The sequence below is a fragment of the Aquarana catesbeiana genome, linkage group LG11 (genome assembly GCF_042186555.1).
Source record: "Aquarana catesbeiana isolate 2022-GZ linkage group LG11, ASM4218655v1, whole genome shotgun sequence".
NCBI classification, from domain to species: Eukaryota; Metazoa; Chordata; class Amphibia; order Anura; family Ranidae; genus Aquarana; species Aquarana catesbeiana.
Window position 1 is genome coordinate 118,054,786 of NC_133334.1, and position 18,784 is coordinate 118,073,569.

Here is an 18,784-nt window from a genome sequence, read left to right on the forward strand (position 1 = left end):
GTCCCCTGGGGCAGGACCCGGGTCCCCAAACCCTTTTTAGTACAAAATATTTTACAGCGCACACATACAAGAATGACATTTCCTGCAGGGCTAGTTAAAAACACCTGAACATATTCAAAACATACGGGGGTTTGGTCACACTATATGGTCATAGAGTGCTAAGCCCACTTACTGCGACAAAGTACCCCGAATTAGTGTGTCCTACTCTAGTAATAGAATGGAAGATCCTTTGTCTCAACCATGGGAGCTGAACTCCTCTATGTGGGAGAACTGAAGGGGATACATCCTATACACTGGTGGCCACTAAATAAGAGGTAATAAGGAGGGGGGGGGTGCTCCAGCCCAAAAGACCTGGTCAGGGCCTATTACAATATACAAACCCTTTTTAGGACAATACTATGTAAATTAGCCTTTAAAATTAGCACTTTTGATTTCGAACGTTCGAGTCCCATAGACGTCAATGGGGTTCTAACATTCATGCAAATTTTCGGTCCATTCGCAGGTTCTGGTGCGAACTGAACCGGCGGGTGTTCGGCTCATCCCTAAGCCTAACACATACACACATAAAGGGCTCATTCACACGGACAGGAAAAACTCTGCATTTAGATTCTAGATGTAGATGTATGAAAGGTTCTTTCTGGCAGAGCTGTGTAAAATATGTGCCCTAAATACATTTATTCTCGTTTATATGCATTTATGCACGTATATACACGTACATGCCTAAAATCTGCAAATCTCACATATGTCAAATCTGCAGCTGTGTCCTGCTTTTTTTTGTACACGTCTAAACGTAGCACACATTTCTGTATGTAGACGTGGCTGTGTGTAAGGGCTCATTGATCACCATAGTGCTGTGTTTAGATGTGAACAAAACTATCTGCTGTACGCATGTAAATAAATTGTTTTTTACTGCCCGTGTGAATGAGCTCTAAATGTTTAGTCATTCATTTGAATGAAAGAATTGTATATGTCTAAACGCAAGCACTTTAGGCGTGTAATTTATGCAGTATCCTCTGCCAGAAAGAACCTGTATTCCGTGTGTGAACAAGGTGCAGTGTGGTTTTGTGGGCATTGAACACACAGTGTCCAAGTTAGGCAAATGAGTTATATTGTAGAATAGGTCCAACATAACTTAGTCAGGCCCAGCGGGTAGGCACACCCATCCGGTGCTACTTTTAAATTGAAACAGTGGTTTGAAGATGCCAACAGCGTCTGCAACGAGGGGCAAAATGCGGACTGACCGGTCCACACATGTGTTTGAGTAATCAATCAGCGCAATCCTTTTTAGTAAATCAAAAATTGTTGCTCAGTGAATTGCTAGCCAGCACCTGTAAATGATTCAAAACTTATTATATAAACTAATATCCAAGATGGTGTAGTGCAACGCTCGTAAAAAAACTGTAATTGCTAACATAAGTGACAATTAACGATATTAACAAAACCAATGTGCATATATCACACCCTATTATATGTGCATAACAAAAAACAACAAGAATAATTTGATATTTCTTCTCTGTGTATCATACACAAAGCTTCCGAAATTATAATACAGTCTAACAAAAGTCCAAATGTGTAACCAAAATTGTGATAAGTCAATGAATATATTCGAACTTCAATCAACGAAAATAATATCAGTGAGGTGAAAGGCCATTCTGCACAGGTGGTGGATTCACTTAAAGCGAAGTTCTGTCCGCCCCTTTAAAAATTAAAAGTCAACAGATACACATACTGTAGCTACTGACTTTTAATATCAAGACACTTACCTGTCCTGGAGTCCAGCGATGTCGGCACCTTAGCTGATGTTTCCGTTAGCTGGTTGGGTGCTTCCATTGCGGGTAAGGGGACCCGGCAGTGTAGCCTTTCAACTGCAAGGCCGTGTTCCTACTGCGCATGCATGTAGAAGGGGAGGAGGAGGGAGGAAGACCGAGCTGCTGACGTAATTCGCCGTGGCACGGTCTCCCGGAAGTGGGGACAGGGTACCTGTAAAAAACAGGTCCCCGTTCCCCCCTCCCCCCGAAAGGTGCCAAATGTGACACCAGAGGAGTCAGATAAACAGAAGTTCCACTTTTGGGTGGAACTCTGCTTTAATTCAGTTTTGGCACAGTAGTGATTTTCATTAAAAATACCATATTATTCTTGTTGATTTTTGTAATGCACATTTTATAGGGTGTGATATATGCACATTGATTTTGTTACTATCGTTAATTGGCACTTATGTTAGCAATTACAGTTTTTTTAGGAGAGTTGCGCTACACCATTTTGGATATTAGTTTGATAGCTTCCCCCGGCCTGTAAAATAAGTGTCTACAGCTTAGGGAGGGAGAATTGAAATGATCAGCTTATTTTGAGCAGGGCATAGCCAGTCCCAGGGGGTATGCTCAAGTGGTGGCTGGGATGCTGTTAAATAGTCTGGAGTCCTGAGGAGATTGTCTTTTTACCTCCCGAGGGAATGGATCATTGAGCTGAGGGAGGAAGGGGAGTTTGCTTGCCCCTGGCGCCTTTTGGACTGGATTCTGGATTTCTTTTCAAGAGGATGCACCTATAAACTGATCTTGTACCAGGATTTTGTGAGTAGAGCCTCCTTTCTGTGCTGCACCTTAAAGTTACTTCATGGTCCTCAGCTGTGAACCTATAAACTGTTCCAGGCTAGCTCTACATGTTCTGCAAACTATCTCATGGTTCCCAGCTGTGAGTGCAAATCTGTGGTGCAGCTGTTTAGGGAGAGAGAGGGTTGTCCTCTGCAGATTTGTGCTCAACCACCTTGGAGTATTTCACAGCACCCCAAATCTCCTCACAAGCTTCTACAAGCAATAAAATACAAAAAGACAAAGTCCTAGACTGTTTAATGAGCTGGAGTGAATGAACTGTTGCTATGAATCTAGGCCATAATGAGGTGTACTATGCCCACAGCCTTCATGGGTCCCAGGAGGCTGTGGGGTACTCTATAGTGCTTGCGATATGCAACATCATCGGGACAGGGTTGGGGGGGGGGGGTTCTGTCTTTTCAGGCAGCCGCTGCCCTTGATGTTGCAACACAAGGGCATTATCATGGGGTGGCTGCACGGCCTGGAAGAGTCAGTTACCCTCCCTGGTGATGTCAGAAGAAGATGGTGGTACCAGCAGGTATCTGTACATCTCAGGAGTCTATAGGCAGAGAATTCTTAAGCCCCCCCCCGCAAAAAAAACCCAGCACTAATCAACACGCTCACCCCTAAGCATAAATTCCTTCTGCAAATTAAAATTCTCCCCAAACAAAAATGCAAAAATTCTCCATCCTCACAGTCCAAATCCCTCTACCAGCACGTACACTATGTTATCAAAAATATTGGGACCCCTGCCTTTACACGCACATGAACTTTAATGGCATCCCAATCTTAGTCCGGAGGGTTAAATATTGAGTTGGCCCACCTTTTGCAGCTATAACAGCTTCAACTCTTCTGGGGAAAACGGTCCACAAGGTTTAGGAGTGTCTATGGGAATGTTTGACCATTCTTCCAGAAGCGCATTTGTGAGGTCAGGCACTGATGTTGGACGAGAAGGCCTGGCTCGCAGTCTCCACTCTAATTCATAGTATCATCCCAAAGGTGATCTATCGGGTTGAGGTCAGGACTCTGTGCAGGCCAGTCAAGTTCTTCCACCCCAAACTCGCTGATCCATGCCTTTATGGACCTTGTTTTGTGCACTGGTCCAAATACTTTGGTGGAGGGGGGATTATGGTGTGGGGTTGTTTTTTAGGGGTTGGGCTTGGCCTCTTAGTTCCAGTGAAGGCATCAGCATACCAAGACATTTTGAACAATTTTACGTTTGTAACTTGGGTTTGGGGATGACCCCTTCCTGTTCCAACATGACTGCGCACCAGTACACAAAGCACAGAAAGCCCACATCTCCTTCCAGTTCTCTTCTTGCTGTCAATTCTCCAATTCTCCTGTCTGGACTTGCAGCAGATGTGGGTACAATGTTCACAGGGGTGCCGGCCTGAGGGAGGGCTCAACTGAAATCTAGGGGGGCACAGCCCACCCCAGCACCCACTAGATTTGGCCATGTACAAATAGGCACCCCTCTAGGAAGGGCACCTGTAGGCACATGCCTACAGTACCTAATGGGAAATTTTGCCCTGGGTTCCAGGTGTGCTGTGATAAAGAGGTGGATACCTAGGGAACACTGCTGGATCTTCAGGCTTGTAAGTATGCTTTTGAGCAAACAGAAGAGGGGTACGAGGGCAGAGAGAAAAATAGGGGGGTTAAGTTCTCCTTTAAGGACCTGTTCTGCTGGACATTCGTTCCAACATGTCCTTTTGTCACATTTATTATAATCTATTAAAAAGTAATGATTTAGGATGAGAGTGATGAATCCTGCCTGTTATAGGCTTGATGCTTGTGCTGGTTTTTATAAATCAGTCCAAGTTTTTAATATGCAGCACATTGAAAATCATAAACAATAAAGCTGAACTCTAGGAATTATTTCTATAGTATACATATTGGTCCAGCTTGGTGCAATGTAAGTATACATATCTCATACCTGAGGGGCTGCTGCAGAAATGGACAATCACTTTAGTGGTTGAGACTATCACAGTGACCACTGCAATCCTCCGGTCCTCTGCCAAGTGGCTTTCCTCCTGCATATTCACCACAGGGAGTTGCTTGTTCAAAACTGCAGCCATTCACAGAAGGGCTTGTATTTGTAATGCAGGGCAATCTCTGATTGGATGAGGTGAAGAAGAACGGCATGGATGTCAGGATATTAAGGGTAAAACGGTGAGTAAAAAGTGTACATCTAGTCATCTAAACATTGAATAAAGTGAACCTGAGCTTAGTCTATACAAAATTATATTTTTTTATAGCTCTGCTGCACATGATTGGATGTTTATAGTAATCTCTGGTTCATCCTAAAATACTCTTATAGCAGCCGTACACTGAATGGTTTTAAAGATGATTTAATTTTCGATACATATACTGTTCAATCAGAAATATGACCCAAAAAGATTGTTCAGTACACCATACATTTAAAGATCATATCAATCTATATACTTTTTCACAATGAAATTTTCTGCCCAAACCGATCAGAATAATTTCAATTGAATCGATCAGTTTGGTTTGAAATGTGATTTTTTTTTTCGAATAATTCATATATCCAATCATATTATGTGATTCTGTGAAGAATTGTTCACTCAGATTGTGGAACAGTAGGCTGACCATACACCACACAATCTGATTGTACAATCTCCTTTAGATCTACTATCAACTAGATAGTGCAAGAGCCTGCCTATTTTAATATTATTTGCATAGATTGTTTAGATTTGTCATCGTATTACATAGTTGTGGTAAAGCAGATTGTATAGTGTATGAGCAGATTTTCATAAATCAGACCCACTGTGTACTTCACGCTGATGTAAAGCAGAAGAAACAAGTAATGCTGGAACTAAGAAATCATGCGTTTTGGAAAAGGATATACCAACATCTTGGCACTATACACAAACGCGATCCTGAGGTACCCATTGGCCGCCATATGGCCACAGTCCACCCAGCATCAATTCCCAGAATTTATTTCTTAGCCCTTGACCGTACCCACTTCAGCCCTAGAGGCGGGGATTCCAACAAACGCCTTCTTCAATGTGAACTAAGGTGGATATATAATTTACGGGCCAACTTTCCACCCGGCCTCAACGGGGCCTTAAACTTTAGACCATTTTTCCATGGTTTTGCATCAGGGGTCTGTGAGCTGAATCTGTAGGGGTTTCTAACTGTTGCTCTCTTTTCTGTTCTTTTCATCTGTATATACTGGTATGTGCGAATTATGTACTCATTACCTAAAACATAAAAATGAATAACTATGTATTTATACAGGGCGCTGTTATTCAAAGCGAATTATATACCCCCTCTTCACCTGTCATGTATGACTCTGTAATTTATTTATCATGCAATTTGTATAACTCTGCAAGTTTTTCATTATGCAATTTGTATATATTTTTGTATATTTTTATATATTATTCAGTGCGACCATGAGATATGCTGCCTGTTCTTTTCTTCCTGTTTGTTTTCATAAACTTGTTTCTTTATTTATGTACAATAGGTTGGCTGTAACATCTGTATAACATATTTATCCACTAGATGGCGCAGTTCGTGTTATGCAGGCCGCCTGCCTGCTCACAGACACCCGGCGGGTAAGCTCCACTCGCTCTTGGCTGGGAGGCGGCGTCATTGCAGGGCCTCCTGTGCCTTTTCAGCATGGAAGAGCTTCCTTTGTGTCCCTACGTCCGGTCCGCCGTCTATGTGGGGATATCATATCCGCCGGTGATGCGGCAACGCGTTACATCATCACGCCCCTCGGGGCGTGGCTACGCCGCGCGCCTCAGTGTCAGGGAGACGCTCTGAGCTCCACTCACAGCTGCTACCCACGTAGCTGAGTAATTGGGGCAGGTTCTGATTGGCTGCAGCCGGATCAGTAGCACTATTTGAGATGCAGACACTCACTGGGCACTTGTCAGTTGTGGAATTGCTGCCCAGAGGTCTGCATCTCATGTGAATATGTGAAGCTAAAAGGTAATTAAATTACTATAAGTTACTGATTCAATGGGTTTTTAACATCCCTATGTCCCTATATTTCAGTCTGGCAATTTTTCCCAGCTGCATCGGGACTAATTTATATATTCCTTTTTCTTTTTTACTATTTGATTGTGTAGACTTCCTTGTCAAAAGAAGTTTATTGAGTATACAATGTTATAAAGATACATAAAGTAAGTTTACAAGGATCTATAAAGTAAGCTCATTGTTTTACAGTAGGGTTTATATAGGTAAATATCATGAAATTTCAAATATTAAACATTGGGTTCACGTAAACCTAAATTAAAGATATATATCATTTCCTTAGTTACTTTTGTAGGTATTTAAATGATTTATACCTACTATACATATTGTTTACAAGTAGAGTGTATATAGGTCAAATAAATTCTGATAATGAGCTTTAATCATAAGGTGGAGAAAAGGAAAGAGAAAGAAGAAAAAGGGTTGAAAGGTAGAGGTATGGTCCACAAGGTTGTCCCGCTCGTCAGTTTATTATTCTTTTTAGTTCTCTTTGAAGCCTTAGAATGGGTGTCTCTGTAAGTCATTTAATCTGTTACCATGGCAACAGGACAGAGTCATTGAAGTTTGACAGGAACTGTTGTTTTATCCAAGGATGCCAAAGTTTTTCAAATTTTGGAATTTGATTTTGATCGATGGCTACCATCTTAGCATGGGACATTGTATTATTCATTCTGTGAATTGTTTCTGCTAGTACCAATGTAGGAGATTTCCATGCCTTGGCCACTGTTTGTTTTGCAGCCGTTATTAGTTGGATCATAAGCTTGAATTGAGAGAGTGTTAACCATTCCGGTTTTAGATTAAGTAAAGTTAAATATGGATCTGGTTGTATTATTTTTTAAATATTTTAGATGCAATCACGAAGACTTCCTTCCAGAAGGTTTGGATTACTGGGCACGTCCACCATATGTGTAAATATGTGCCTATTTCTGGGCATCCTCGAAAACAAAGAGTTGAGGTATTAGGTGAATATTTTGCCACTCTAGCGGGTACAAGGTACCAGCGAGTTAGGACTTTATAATTTGTCTCCAGTGCTAAGATGTTGGGTGAAGATGACTTAGATGTGAGCCATATGTTAGACCAGTCCGTGTCTTCTAAAGTTCGTCCCAGGTCCTCCTCCCACCTCTGAACGTAAGAGGGTCTATTAAGATTTGCTACTCCATATGATTGATTATAAAGTGATGAAATTGTACCTTTAGCAAATGGATCTTTTGTACAGATTGATTCAAAAATGGATAATTGGGATAATGGTGTATCCCCCTTTAGGAATGGTGTATAGAAATTTTTGATTTGGAGATATCTAAATATCTCAGAGTTTGGTAGATCATATTTTTCTCTAAGCGATGGGAATGAAAGGAATGATTTAGATGCTATGAAGTCATTTAGTGTCTGAATGCCTGATGTTGTCCAAGCCTTAAAAGAATTTGGGTAGATCCATGCCGGATAAAAGGCCGGATTTCTGATAAAAGAAAGGAGAGGATTGTGTGGAGATTGTAACTGATATTTGGTTTTTAGTTTATCCCAGAGAGATAAGAAGTGTTTAGTTATGGGATTATGAATTTTAAAGCGGTCTTTAGGATCAAGCCATAATAAATTTGATATTAATAGAGGGTCATTTTCTGAAGCCTCTATAAATACCCATAATGGGATTTCCTGTTTTGCATGGTATTTGGACAGACTGGCCAAATGTGCTGCTCTGTAGTAGTTAGTAAAATTAGGGTATCCCAGGCCTCCTTTATTTTTGGGAAGACGTAGTGTGTGTATAGTTATACGTGGTTTAGAAGAGCCCCATATAAACGAAGTTGCTCTTTTTTGTACTATTCTCAAAAAATAGGAAGGAATTGGAATAGGGAGGACCCTGAATAGATAAAGCAATTTGGGTAGAATAGTCATTTTGATTGCATTAATCTTCCCTATCCAGGATAAAGGAAGTTGCGACCATTGTTTTATTAGATTTGTGATCTGTCTTAATACAGGAGGATAATTGGTTGAGAATAAGTCAGAATGAGATGCTGTTAAATGAATTCCAAGATATGGGATTGATTTTTCTGCCCATGTGAATGGGAGGGCAGCCCTAGCCGGGATCAATTCCATGTTTGTGAGTGAAATATTAAGCACTAGGCATTTCTTAGGATTAATCATAAGGCCGGATAGGGCTGCAAATCCATCAAGAGCTGGTATTAAGTTAGGACCAGAGACCTGTGGTGATGATAGAAAAAGTAATATATCGTCTGCAAATATACATAATTTGTGTGTAATACCTCCTACTTCAATGCCAGTTATAGTTTGGTTTGTTCTGATGTATTGGGCCATGGGTTCGAGTATAAGGGCAAATAATAAGGGAGATAATGGGCAACCCTGTCGGTTACCTCTTTCGATATTAAAGGCTTCAGATTTGTATCCAGCATATTTTATATAGGCTTTGGGTTTATTATATAATGCTTTGATCCATGTTAAAAAGTGGGGTCCAAAACCCCATTTTTGTAATGAATATTGCATATATTGCCAGGATACTGTGTCAAATGCCCTCTTAATATCGAGAGATAGAAAACATAAAGGGATTTTCCGTTTTTTAGCAATATGTGCCAATAACACTGCCCTGCGTATATTATCGCCTGCCTGTCTATTTGGCATGAAGCCTACTTGATCTCTATGTATTAATTTTCCTATAATGCTATTGAGGCGTTTTGCTATTATTTTTGCTAATAATTTAATATCGAGGTTTAACAGAGAGATAGGCCAATAATTCACACAGGAAGTATCATCAGAAAGGGGTTTTGGGATCATACAAACAATTGCCATTAGTGTTTCTTGCCGAAAAGAATGTCCATCTAGAAGTTTGTTAAAAGTTTCAGTGAGAATGGGAGAGAGTATTTCTGAGAATGTTTTATAATATAAAGCCGAGTAGCCATCTGGGCCTGGTCTTTTGTTAAATTTTAGGTCTTTTATGGCGTTAGCAACTTCATCTATAGTTATAGGCTCATCCAAACTGCTTTTTTGATTCTGAGATAACTCAGGTAAGGTTATTTTTGAGAAGAAGGATTCAGCTTCTGTAGGATTAAATTCATTGTTTGTCTTGTATAAAGTTGCGAGATGTGAGTGAAATTTATGGACTATTTTAACTGGATTACAAGTGTAAACATTTTTTGATAATTTCAAACGTATTGGTTTGAAAGATTTGTTAGTTGAATTTAATGCCCGAGCCAAATATGTACCTGGTTTGTTTGTATTCATGTAGAAATTGTGTTTGGAGCGTTTGAGGGATTTATCAACTGACTCAGTGAGAAATAGATCGTATTCCAATCTAGATTTTTCCAGATGAGATTTTGTACTCTGAGATGGATTATCTTGAAATGATATGTAGGCTGCATTAAAATTGAGTTCTAGTTTTTTTGCTAGATTTTTGCGTTCCCTTTTAAATAGTGCCATTTGTCTTTGTATTGTACCACGCAAGACAGGCTTATGAGCTTCCCACAGTGTTATTGGGGAGATGTCTGTTGTATTATTAATTGATATGTATTCCTTTAAAGCTTGTTCAATGGCCATCTGATGTAGTGGGTGTTTGAGCATTATGTCCGGTAAGTACCACGTTGGGTCATGCGCTTTTGGTATGGCTGAGGCTATAGTAGTGTATACTGCATTATGGTCAGACCACGGAATCGGAATTATATCTGGTGCAATAATTTCTGGTATCATTCCTATTGTTAGAAAAATATGATCTATTCTGGTGAAGGTTTGATGAGGGTGCGAGAAATAAGTGATTTTCTTTTTCATTGGGTTACTTTCTCTCCATGAATCTACCAGATTGTATTTGGAAAGAAGTTGAGAAAAAGGTAATCTAGAGGTTATTTTGGATGGTGTAAAAGGTGATTTATCTAGAAATGGGAGGAGGACCTGGTTCGAATCCCCACACATTATCACTGTTCCTATTTTGTGTGTATTAATCACTTGTAATATATGTGAGAGGAATGGTGTAGGTTGTTTGTTAGGAGCGTAGTAGGAAATCACCGTGATTGCTGTATCCATTATATAACCCATGAGTATCAGGTATCTACCTTCTGGGTCTTTAATTTCTGATGATAAGGTGAATGGTGTGGATCGGTGAAATGCAATTAGAGTTCCCCTTTGCTTGGTACAGGCAGAAGCCGTGTAAATTTGTTGATAAAAAGGAGAAATATATTTTGGAGTAGAATCTTTGGTGAAGTGTGTTTCTTGGAGGCATACTATGTGAGCCTTCTTGTTATGGAAAGTACGGAAGGCTTTGGTCCTTTTTTGAGGGACATTTATTCCCTGAACATTCAGGGAAAGTATATTCAGTGGTGCCATGGCAATAGATCAAATAGTTTTGACTTACTTTTTGTTATGCAGAGCTGACTGCGCAGATCAACCTGTGTGGACTGAAGAGATGAATAGATAGAAAAGAAACCAGTGAATTCTGGAGTAAAGAGTAAACAAAAAACATATGAGATTAGATGATACATTGTATAAATTATTTTTTGCAAGTAATCACAATTTACCCGTGAAAGAGAGTAAAAATCTCTCTCAGGGGAATAAGTGCCTTCGTCACACTCCCACATAATATGGTTGGGAGAATGAGGAGGGCTAATGGGGGTACACGGATCTTCCGCTTACAGGAGAGAAGTGCTATGTCAAAAGACATCAAAATTATGTTTCATTAATTGGAGTGCAGAATATAGTTTTTGTTGAAATTATTTATTCCAGGGTGGTTGTATATGGTTAGTCTTGCCCTAGGCTAAATAATTCAGTTAGAAAGGTACTGTTAATAACTTTGGTATTGATGAAGATAGTTTGAATTATTTTGGGATTTTAACCCTTTTAGAGTAAACAATTACATATTTTATTCATATGTAACTGTTTAGATATGTCATAAAATTGAGGTTGTATTGCTTCAGATTAGAATAAACAAAAACATAATTCTAGGAACTAGTTAGGTAATAATATATTTGTTTTAGGAAAAGAAAGAAAAAGCTTCCATTACTTCTGGATTATTGAACATATTTGTCCTAAAAAGTAATAAATCTATTGTTATTACCTGATAATATATAACTGAACAAGAATTTCCTTATTTCACTTATATATTCTAAGGCTATATGAATCAGAAGTAATAAGAAATATAACTGGAATGTAACATGATCCCACACAGTGTGTGACTATCAGAATGCAGTTACATTCAGTTATAAATATAGTTTTTTTATAGAGAACCATCTCTTAGTATAATAAATGAAGAGATATCAGGAATTAGGATGTCAGTCCATTGAATCTTCTTGGTCCATGGATGATGTGGCATAACGGCCTCTTTTGTGAGAATGATGATTCCCATTTTGTTCTGAAATTTTCTGGGTGCTGCCTGAAGGTGAAGATGACGCCATTCTTCTGCGTGTGGGAGTGTTGCTGCTTGTGGGTTCTGTCAGATTTAATTTTAAAAGGGTTTGTTGTAGTTCATCTGCTGATCTGCTTCTGTAAATTGTACCTTGGTAGTTAAATCTGACTGAAAAGGGGAAGCCCCATTGATACATAATGTTGTGGCGTTGCAGTTCCATTAGTTGGGGTTTCATGGATCGTCTTTTAGTAATAGTAAGTTGGGATAGGTCAGCAAAAATTTGATAATTGTGTCCTTGAAAATTAAGTTCCTTTTTTTCTCTTGCAGCAATTAGTATTTGTTCTTTCGTTCTGTAATAATGAAATTTTGTGATTATATCACGTGGGGGTCCATCTTTCTTTTTGGCTGTGAGGGCTCTGTGTACTCTGTCCAGTTCTAAACGTTCAATAAGGATATCTGGCTTTAGTTCTTGTAATAGAGCAGTAATAGTAGATTGCAGGTCTGTCACAGTTTCAGGTATTCCCCTTATGCGCAAGTTTGAACGTCTGGCTCTATTTTCGTAATCTTCGAGCTTAGTTTGAAGTATTAAATTCTCTTTTTTTAATTGTTCCAATTCTGTTATATTTTCTTGGGTTGTAATTTCAATTTCATCCATTTTTATTTCTAAGGCTGCGGTGCGGTTTCCCAGCTCTCTTATTTCTTTGGTTAGGCTTTTTGTTATTTGGTCTGAGGTTTGTTTTAAAGCCTTATGAAGCATCTTTTCAAATTGTAATAATATTACTGGGGATACTGAGGAGGCTTGTGGAGAAGTTTGTGAGAGGATTTGTTCTGTATCTGACTCAAATGGAGAGTCTTGCTGTGACATTTTCTGTCTGTGAGAGCGCCCTGATGCTGTATCTTGTGATGTGACTGGAGCTGCTTCAGCTGCAGTGAGTGCCTGTGAGCTTTTTGTGAGGTGATTTTTATTTCTGCCACGGTTTCCTCCCAGTACCATATTTCCTGCCCAAACTTTCACAGTTTGTTCCCTGGGGCAAAAAGGTTCAAATGGATACTTTTTGAGCCTGCAGGCTCCGCTTTGTCCTTCTCTTCTCTCCTCAGCGGTGTGGAGCTCTAACAATGCATGTCTGCTCCGCTAGGCTCCGCCTCCTGCCCCCTGATTGTGTAGACTTCAATCAGGCGCCTCTTGTGAATGTGTTGCGACATCCGGTCCTGTACCCAGAATTGCCCTCTCAGATCTCATATCTCTGTGGACTTCTCAGCCAGCCTGTTCTAATTTCTGCTTCCTGCTTCGTTTTTGTTTTGTTTTTCTATGAACCTTTTAAGTAAGTACAACTAGCCTAAATACTTTACAATATTTGGTATGACCAATAATTCATAGTAGCTCCATGTATTATGTTGCTATTTTACTATGTTGAAATTTACATTACAGATAAAGATCTGATCACCCAACTGTAAATCCCTTGATGAAGGAATAATACATACCAATTTCCGAAACATGTCAGGATTTGTGCTGTAAATCCACCCGTCTGACCTTTAATGACATAGGCTGCGGGTTGTAATCACTGGGTTGATTTATCTATCTTGTATAATTCGATGTGTGTATTTTAATGAATACATATATTGTATAATTGTATCCGTATTTGTATTTTCTATTTTTTCTATAACCTAATAAAATTGGCACTTTTGTGCATTTTACATAACCAATTCTTTATACTTTAATGCACTATTTGCCATTAAAGTCCTAAGGGGCGACCCCCGTGTGCATTCTATGCAGTTCTTTTGTTCTAAATTTAATTAAGGATGTTGGCAGCATCTTATACATATTCAATTCTCACTGTACTTCTTACTATCAACTAGATAGTGCAAGAGCCTGCCTATTTTAATATTATTTGCATAGATTGTTTAGATTTGTCATCGTATTACATAGTTGTGGTAAAGCAGATTGTATAGTGTATGAGCAGATTTTCATAAATCAGACCCACTGTGTACTTCACTCTGATGTAAAGCAGAAGAAACAAGTAACAAGAAACAAGAAAAAAGTAATGAACTAAGAAATCATGCGCTTTGCAGGGTAAATTAAAGCCAATTGTTCATAAGTTCATAAGTTCACATTGTTCATAAGTCTTCTGTGCCCAAATGGCTTGGAATTAATGGGGTAATAGTTTATTAATGAAAGTAGCAAAGATACACCTTCAAAGCAAAAATGTAAACTACAGTCTTTTGATCATTTGAAAGCATCTAATATTATTTCAGCAAACATTGCAACTTAGCAGAATTTGGGAAGTTCACTTAATTTACCTTATCTTAGAACTATAGGCAAAACTTTTTTTTTCAGTTTAGAGCAAAGAAGGGTTATAACCCGTGTCAGTTTTTTTTTCTTAATCTGTGTCCCATTGCAGAGATTTCCCTTTACTTCCTGTCCCATAGCCAAACAGGAAGTGAGAGGAAATCCCTGCAAATTAAAGGAATTCCTTGGGGACCCCCAGGTCACTATAACTAGTGTCCCTTGTGACAGACCTAGCCGAGAGAGAGACTTTTGAAGGGGACTGAATGCTAGCCTCTTGCCGATCGATCGTGGGCCCTGGCATTTGGGGGAACGGTGCTCTTTGTGAGCTGTATGCCTGGGGACTCTTGAGGTGGTATTATTGTGGATTCGGGTCCTGGTCCCCCAGGACACACAGACTCTGGGGACCCTGGAAATGGTGACTTGGAGGGTATGTCTTGGATTGCTTAAAATGGGACAGTAATATTTATCCCCAATATCTCCCAGGATATATATGTAAAGACTATTATTGGTTTGTTTGATTCTGAACTCAACATGTTAATTGAGTGAGCTGATCACATTAGCCTCCAGGACTGGCTAGGAGATGAACAGTCTACTCCTACTATAAGTGTTGATGACTAGGCTGAGGATGGGGGAGAACACTGTTTGTATTGTTAATTGTAATTAGCTCCTGCTATTGTGAAAATGTCCTGTGGTTGTACTTATGATAATGTATAATGTACTGTGTGAAGCTCGGTGACCACAAGTCTGGGCAAAAGGTCATGTTAGTAAACTAGCTCATGTTAATTAGGTTAATTAGGTTACAGGTGTATTGTTAGAGTAATATGAGCAGGAGGTCTGCACCTCCTCTTTTACTGTATAAAAGAGCCTGTATTCCTGTCAATAAAGAGAGATTCCTGTTTGAACTTACATACAGCCTGCCTGGTGTTTGTTCTGAGCTATCACAACTGGATTCGATCGGCACATAGCTGTAGTTCGAATCCCAAAGCATTGGATGACCGAATCATCAGATGTTGCGATCTGCAATCTGATTCTATAGCCGCAGAGAAGTGTCGGGAGAGTGGAATCGAGCGAGCAGGGGCTCGTTACATCCCTATTGGAAGATTTCCCATCTATTACTTTTCTGGGGACAACCCAAAATTTTGGATTTCCTTTTACTTTCACTTTCAATGATAATGGTGAACAGGACACATAAAGAGGGTGGTCCTCCTTAACCACTTAAGGACCGAGCCTCTTTCTGATATTTGCTGTTTACAAGCTAGAAAATTACTTAGAACTCCCAAACATTATACATTTTTTTTTCTAACACCCTAGATCATAAAATGGCAGTCGTTGCAATACTTTCTGTCGCACCATATTTGTGCAGCGGTCTTACAAGTGCACTTTTTTTGGAAAAAAGACTCTTTTTTAGAATTAAAAAATAAGACAACAATAAAAGTAGCCCTATTTTTTTTATATTGTGAAAGATAATGTTACGCCGAGTAAATTGATACCCAACATGTCACGCTTCAAAATTGCGCCCGCTCGTGGAATGGCGACAAACTTTTACCCTTAAAAATCTCCATAGGCGACGTTTAAAAAATTCTACAGGTGCATGTTTTGAGTTACAGAGGAGGTCTAGGGCTAGAATGATTGCTCTCGCTCTACCAATCGCGGCAATACCTCAAATATGTGGTTTGAACACCTCAAGCTCAGTGTGACGGGGCGTGTTTAACATTTTTCTTTTTTCTTATTCCTTTTACCTTTATTTTTTTATTTTTACACTGTTCTTTTAAAAAAGTAAACATCCCTTGTAATAGAAAAAAAGCATGACAGGACCTCCTAAATATGAGATCTGGGGTCAAAAAGACCTCAGATCTCATATTTACACTAAAATGCAATAAAACAAAAAAAATAAATACAATTTTGTTATTTGAAAAAAAAAATGTCCCTTTAAGAGCTATGGGCGGAAGTGACATTTTGACGTCACCTCCGCCCTGCATTGGTATGGAGACGGGTGGGGGCCATCTTTCCCTCACTCGTCTCCATACCCAGCCAGCAGAAGGACCCGCAGAAGGACCCGATCACCTCTGCTGCTGCCGACGGCCCCTCTCCCGCCACTGATTAAAGTGATCTCGAGGTGAATCTGCCACAGAGACCACTATTATCGGAAACCGGACCGCCGGCCGAAGAAGAGGATCTGCTGCCAAAACAAAGATATTCCTCTTCAAAGTTAGGACGTATATCGGTGTGCGGCGGTCCGGAAGTGGTTAACAGGGGCACAGACAGCAATAAAAAGCTGACGGGGTTCTAATCTCTCTCCACTCCATCCAAAACTAAGGAAAAAAGTTTTGCCTTTAATTATACTTTAACTGCTTGCAGACCAGCTGCCATTGTTATACAATGTCCGCTGGCCACCCACAATAGCTCCGCACAGAGACAGAACGGGGATCTGTCAATGTATACAGACAGATCGCCCATTCTGTCAGGGAAGTAGAGAGACAGAATGTGTTTTTTTTCAAAATTGTCACACTTTTTTTGATTTTAGCGCAAAAAATAAAAACCGCAGAGCTGATCAAATACCACCAAAAGAAAGCTTTGTGGGAAAAAAAGGACGCCAATTTTGTTTGGGTACAATGTTGCACAACTGCGCAATTGACAGTTAAAGCGATGCAGTGCCATATTGCAAAAAAATGGCCCGGTCAGGAAGGGGGCAAATCCTTCCAGGGCTGTGATTAAAGTATAATTGAAGGCAAAACTTTTTCTTTTAGTTTTGAATGGAGTGGAGAGAGATTAGAACCCCTGTCTGTTTATATTGCTGTCTGTGCCCCTGTAATTCTTCCTCCCATTTGGTTCTGGTGACTGTTATCAGCGAAAGAGAAAATCTCCCCAATGGGACACAGATGTCAACAAGAACTGATGGTAGTTTTAAACCCACCCCGCCCCCCCCTTTTACTCTATCCAAATAAAGTTGTGCCTTCTATTTTAAATTTAACAAATCCATTGCAGTAAGTAAAGTATATTTTCTTTAAAAAATATAGATATAGATATATCTATATCTATATATATACATATCCATTGCAGTAAGAACCCAGGGAAAACAGAGCACTGTGGGTGTATTTCCTGAATCCTGTGCTGCATAATTTCCTTTCTCTGCTTCCTGTATCACCAGTCATATTCAAACATACTAGGCAGGTTTTATTTATTATTTGGGAACAGTCCCCCCGACTGTTACTTCTGACTTTTTTTTATCAAGCTTTCTGACTGAGAGCAAGGAGCCTGCATTGGCAGTGGGTGTGTTTGGGAATTCTTCTCCTAAATCACAAATTGAGTTTCTCAGATTACCAGACAAGCAATAAAATGCCTGGATTAAAAACGGAATTACTTACCCCCTGCCTCTTGTATTTGGCTCAGTCTTGGGGTACTACACCATTCAGTTTTTGACTTTCCATATGTATATTGACATCATTTTCTCCCCCTCTCCTGGGTCCATTGGCCGCCGGGATGTCAAGCTTCGTGGCACATTATACTGTTTTTATTGTATGTAGTTGCAACATTTTAAAGCAGGGGAAGGCAACCTCCAGCTGTGGTGAAACTACAAGTCACATGAGACTTTGCAAGACCCTGACAATCAAGGATTTGTAGTTTCACCACAGCTGGAGTGCCGAGGTTGCCTACCCCTGATTTAAAGCCTTTGAGTCTGTATACAAGGTCTCTTCTGCCTCTTTGATATTTGATTATGCTTTGTCTTTTATTCTATCTACAAGTTTGTAAATTGCAACTTCCTGGAAAATGAAGGAATTACAAAAACAAAAAACTGCTGGACAAGTAGACACTGCTCTTCGTATGTATCAGAGGGTTTCATTTTCATTTTTATGTAGCTGGGTGCTGTGCCAGCTCTGCACCACTCTCCCTGCTCACCCCCCATCTCCCTCATCTCGCAGCCATGAAAAGTGACAGAGCACAGGAGAAGCAGGCCATAGGTGTAATTCCCCTTGCCCGCCCCTCTCCTCCTGTCAGCAGCAACAATAAAAAACAAAAAGGAAGAGTACCAGAGTGGCATTGCTGAGACAGGACAGGATGTGTAGCTGCAGACTCTGTGTAATCCTTGCTCACCGGCAGTTCTCCCTCCCTCCTCAGCTAAGCAGCAGAAGGAACAATCAGTAAGAACTAGAGGAGGACACTGGGATATGTAGTTCCCTCGAGAGCATTGTGTAATGGAGGCTATGGGGCTCTGAACTACAATTTCCCACAGAGCTCTGTTTAAAAGAGGAGCACAGAGGCAGATTTGCCTGGGCAAAGTTTTTCACCAGAGAATCAGTGCAGTACAGGCAGAGATAGTGAGGGGAAGTGCTCTGGGGGGGTATCATCCCGAGAGAGAGAGAGAGAGAGAGAGAGAGAGAGAGAGAGACAGAGAGACTAAGCCACTACAGTGTGGGGAAACCAGAAAAGATGGAGCTGTGGGGAGTGACGGAGCCACTGCCAGGATATAGACTTTGCTGTGCTGCCTACCAAAGCCCCCCAGGCAATCCAAAGTGAGCTAACACCTTATCAGGGGGACCACTGCTGCTTTGTTGCTGGGTTTGGTTAGAGAGCCTTCCG